The sequence below is a fragment of the Gavialis gangeticus genome, unplaced genomic scaffold (assembly GCF_001723915.1).
Source record: "Gavialis gangeticus isolate Ggan-Ray unplaced genomic scaffold, GavGan_comp1, whole genome shotgun sequence".
In the NCBI taxonomy this organism is placed as follows: Eukaryota; Metazoa; Chordata; order Crocodylia; family Gavialidae; genus Gavialis; species Gavialis gangeticus.
Window position 1 is genome coordinate 57,270,014 of NW_017728992.1, and position 5,422 is coordinate 57,275,435.

A 5,422-nucleotide genomic window follows, 5' to 3' on the forward strand; every position below is an offset into this window, starting at 1 on the left:
GAAGCTTATGAAAACACGACAGAATACTAAAAGAAGAATTACTGAGCTAACAGAAGCAGCTAGCATCTAGGAAACAATTCTGTGCAGAGCAAGGTGCTCACAATTGACTTGAAGTTTTAGACACCTGCTAGTTTCTGTTTCCACCATTCATAATTAACATAAAGAAATGAGGCCAACTGGTTGCTGGCTTGAGTTCACAGACTTCAGTAGAATCATACTAGATATGAATTTGGCTCAGTGGCACTAATCTGAGGTCATAAAAAGGTGAATAGAATAAAGATGAAGACCAGTTTTACTGCATGTATCTTATACTGCCTCTGCTTGTTTCATGCTGTGGGCTTACTGGGACAGGCTGTGTCTGATCAGCAGTAGCTGAGTAGCCCAGCAAACCAATCAGCAGCATGCAGCACCTCTGCAGAGACACGAACACACTGTAGTAGTTATCATGGGAAATCCTTTTTAGTATGTTAAGGTACATGCTTTACTGGAACAGACCACAGTCTGTGCTGTCTCTCTCTTTAGATGTATATCCCCTCTACTGCCATTGAGGAGTGACTCTGAGTCATCCCATCCTAACTAGGGTTTTCTAATACCAACAGTGAAGGAGAGATCTGATTCCTGTTAGAAGCCCCAGCAACACTTTGACCAGATACTGTTTAGGAGGTGACATTGGGGTTCCTGTCATTGGCACTGTGGAGACCTGGCCTGGCACAAAGGTATTGCTTTTCCTCTGGCAAAAGGAAAGCAAAAGGGACCAGATCACATCACCTTTCCAAAGCGTTATAGCAGAAAATCCCAGAGGCCATTAAAGCTATAGGGTTGTTATCATATATATGCTGAATCCATGGTTGGCACAGCTGAAGCTTGATGGGAAGACAAAGGTTGATCTCAGCCACCTTTAAACCAGCCTCAGCCTTAGTGTTGGCTGGTGTCGAAATAACTCCTTTACCCTGTACCTGCTGATGATAACACTTGTATGCTGCCTCTGCATACAACATGTCCCAGACCCCTGGGAGTGGATGGGATTGTGCAGAGCTAGCTAAACATTCCCTGAGAGTTTCCCCTGACACCAGGATAATCCTCAGCTGGCCATTCAAGGCTGTTTTAAGGTGCTTCTCCAATGGGCCCAGTCAAAATTTGAACTTAATTCAGAACTGATTTGACCCTGGAAATGAAATTTTATTAAAAAAACAAACAAGTTTAAACTATATATAAGTAGGCACAAAAGTGCTCCTCAAAAGTATGGTTATGGAGTGCCTATGCTAAAACTGTCACAGTGATGTCCGTCGGTAGAGATGTGTGTGGTTCCAGTTTAGCAGTTGGCATCTCCTTTTCATAATGCATCAAATAAGAAACCTGTATCTGAACAACTTGAAAGCCATGAACAGACATTGCATTTCTAGGGATAAATATGCCACTTTAGCACCACAAATAGTGACTGTACAGGAGTTCAAGTGGGGTTTTTTTGTTTTGTTTTGTTTTTTGAGGAAAAAGGATGGCCGTTTCATGAAGAACTGTTAACTCTTTACAACAGCAACTTCTCAGCAGTGTGGTTATTTCCAACACCACATGCAGTTATTCAGAGCACCACAAGGCATGCCCCTATTCTCCAGCATCCTGGGAGGCTATGCTCCTTGCTTAACCCTGCCCCCCTCCCATCCCTCCAGCCCTAGGAAGTCCATCCAGCATTCTGAACTTTACTGCTGCAGGGAGGCAGAGTCAGGCTCAGACATTACCATTTGCTTGCACTGCTCAGCCTTGTCTTTCTTTGTGGACAAGGTAGCCTGTCGTACCCAAGGAACAAAGTAGGAATCCACCTCCCAGACCCTCCTGCTCTGCTAAAAATATCTGTTCCTGTTGCATTAGCATCTCTGGCATTATCTACAAGCCAGGCTGGAGAAAGGACACCAAGCAGGGGGCTGTTTCTGCCTGGTTTTGAAACATCGTTCATTGTGAAGCCAATGTGATAACTGCTACGCTACAGACATCAAAGCTACTATAGAAAATAAGGTTACTGATCTGAAACTCATAGATAGTTTAGCTCATATCTAGGTTCTTCAGAGAAGCAAAAGGGAGGCTCCTCATCACCTCTCCTGGAGCAAAAGTGATGTAGGAGCACTGGAGGGCTGTAGCTTAGCCATGAAGTCTGCATGTGCTTGAAGCAGAGACTGGCTACTTTAATTCATAAACCATGGCTGAGATGAAGGGGATTCCTTATGCTGTCCCCTTACCCCCCAAAAAATGGATCCAGTGTTGAAGTCCTTTCCCCACCACTGACCTCTTGTGGGTTGATGAGGTAGGTGAATCATGGTGCCAGCACCCACCCACCGTACAGCCAAGGATATCTCCTCCACTGCTTGCCCCGCTCTGGACTTGTCTGTACTGGATTGGACTGAAGCAGAGATCATGTAACCAGGGCCTCCATTATGTTCATGTGGGTGTACATGGCACTGCGCTCCGGCCCAAACGGGGGCTTTCTAAAGAAGTGGTGATACAGTTTGACTCTGTCCTGGTAGGAGTACAACACACACTTAAAGAAATTCCAGGCCTTCTCTGCACTTATTTCCCTGGACTCCTCTTTCCATATGACAGTTTTTTAACTACTGTATTTACTTGAATATAATATGACTCTGAATATAAGAGTGGCTTGCACTTCGCATGTGTTCACTCTGAATAATCTCAGCTGCATCTGTGACACTGCTGCAGCCCATTAATGTAATGCAGACAAGTAACCTGTATTATTATAGCACACTGAAGACAATTACAAAGGAAAAACAATTCCTTGGTACTAAAGTTTGCACATCCTATTGTGTTATGTTACCTTATTTGACGCTGGTAAAAACATAGGACATGTGATGACAAGTTCTCTTTTTACCCCTTGGCTGCTCTGGTCTAAGCCACCAATTACAAGGTAGGAAATGATAACCTGATTCTGTTCTCTTCTAGCTGTAGATTAGGAGTCCCTCCACTGACCTCACCAAGTTATGCGGGCTTATGCAAGACTAGAGTCAGGTCCCAGAGTTGGTTAGTACTGTACATCTGATCTTGTTCTTAGTAACCTCTGATTCCTCAGCCTTGATTCTGTTATGTCAGACTTGCAAACCCTGTTGTAGCTGCAGTGCCCTATCAGATCAGCTTTCTGAACATAGTATCACTTTGTTCTAGTCTCTATCTCCTTTTAACCCAGCAGAAAGATTAGAGCTTTTCACTTCCAATGATAAGTAGGGTTTGACAGGATCCAGCTTTGCCTTATATCTTAATGACCAACCATGAAAAAATGAGGGATGAATTAGCATATGCTGTTAGTTAAGCCTTTCAATGTGTGTTTAATTTTCAGGTGGGTGCCTAATTACTTTGTGACCTGTTTAGAATTTCATACTCATTCCTTTCAAAGACTAAAACAAGGTTACTTTCAGATATACTGGAAAATACAGAGGATTCTTCTTCTCCCTCTCTTTCTCTCTCTGGCTTTCTATATGGTTTTTGAATAAACGTATTTTGTAAATAGCTTGATCCTAGTATTGGAAAAAGATTCCTGTCAGTATGATGAGAAAAAATAAAACTTAGTCTAGAAATGCTCTTTATTTCGGTAAATCTGTACCACAGATGATCTAGTATGGATGCTGCACCTAACATAAAACTTGCATTGGTTTGAAAAAAACAGAATGGTAAGGTTTTCTTTATACCTTGGGGGAAAGAAATAGTGTTTTGTTTTTCCCTTTGCTATGGGTTATTTAAAAAATTCAGCCATTTCATCCCCCATTTTCAATTTTATTAAGTGTGCTTTGAAGTTATGCACAGACAGTGTGACTTTTCCAGGAAAGTATCATGTTTTACATTGGACTATCAGTTGCTCCCTGGATTATATACTAAGTGGTGTCCCTTTCCAGTTTTCTGTAGATGTTTTAAAATAAATCTTTGCATAAAAAGCAGTTAATTCTCTGTCAGATGATAAGACTATGCATAAATATGCTTCACAGCTTCCTGGGAGAGCTATTGATCAGGTATGGTGCTTGTTTAGAAGTGGGAGGTTATTCTGTGCACCCTTTCTTCCATCCACACCACCACATAGAAACTGTTATTGCTCTTCCACAGTTTGCTGCCTCCCCCACTCACTTTGCAGAGAGCAGAGTGAATCCAGAAACCAGTGCTTATTTATATTTACATAAGGTTTTCAGTTCTACACACCACAAAAGAAAATCTGCAGCTTTTCCAGCAGAAGAAAGCTGGTTCTTTGGCTTGATAGATACCAAACATCTTTGGCTAACTCGACTGGCTCAGTATTGATTTCAGTAACAAAAGCAATGCCCACTCATGTTAAATTAGTCTTGTACTGTAGCCATTGACCAGAAACAAGGTGAAATAAAAACTGATTAAAAATTAACCCACTTCATAAAATTGCTTAACTTTTGTAAAGAACTCTGCAGCCATTCTTTCTGGCTTGCAGCTTTAAGAGATAATTGGTGATGTGCAGATTTTATTTAAAGGCAGCATGTTCCAAATAGCTCATATGTGAATGCTTTAAATTGACACTGCCTTAAAGTAAGCATTCTCTAGTTTTTATTATAATTCTTTTTAACACTTCTAGAATTGTGTGTGTGCGTAACCATTCATGCTTTTATTTTCCTGTGAATCTTTTTTACACAGATGCAAATTTCAGACTGCCAGTGCCCAAATGCAGGACTCAGAATAAGAGGTGGATGAAAATGGTTTGTGCTGGAGGCTTTATGTGTTGTGGGAGTCCCTCTGTCAATGCAGATCCCATTTTTTCTATAACCTCCGTCTCATGATTTTGTTTTGGTTGTAAAGATGATGATTAAAAGAGCTCTAAATACCAGTGGGATACTCAAGAGAGCCTTTGGAGGAAGCAGTCATTTGAAGACTATAGGAAATACTTTTTCTTTAAATGTCATAGTTCAGAATTAGCTGTGATTCCTGCTGTCTGGTGCAAAGAGCTGAGTAAAGGTTAGATTTCTTCTTACACTGTATTTTCATTCAGGTTAATATTTAAGCCACGCTGGTGGTGCATCCAGGTGAACAGTAGGTCCTTTTACAGCTATAAATGGCAAAGAGGCTGGGTTTGTTAGAGCTTGTCTGTCAGCTGTTTGAACAAGGCAAGCACCTTGCAGCAGCTGGGTGCAGTTGCATGGCTCAGGCTATTAATTTCCACCACCTCTCGGATTGGTTGAAACTGCCCTCCTCCTTACAGCCTCTAGGGACTCGTACTGATAGTGTCTCTCTCCTCAGATGAGATTACTGTGTATGACCTACTTTGAAAATGGTGTGTGAACCAGAGTTCACAAATTATCTTGGAAGGGTTCCACAAAGCTGGTGTGCGAAGACGCACGGTCTGGGAGGTCAGGACAAAAATGGCTTTTTCAGTGTCTTTCCAGATGCAGGGTGCCTTTTTTTTTTTTTTTTT

The 5,422-nt window shown here is 41.6% G+C and overlaps 1 long non-coding RNA gene across 2 annotated transcripts in view; it reads left to right on the forward strand.

The window, feature by feature from the left end:
• The first annotated feature begins 3,943 nt into the window (after window positions 1–3,943).
• Window positions 3,944–5,422, forward strand: part of LOC109301693 — a 6,832-nt gene continuing 5,353 nt past the window's right edge. For both annotated transcript variants that reach the window (XR_002098571.1, XR_002098570.1), the window contains exons 1-2: window positions 3,944–4,542; window positions 4,648–4,696. This is a non-coding gene — a long non-coding RNA (uncharacterized LOC109301693). The remainder of the gene's footprint in view (window positions 4,543–4,647; window positions 4,697–5,422) is intronic.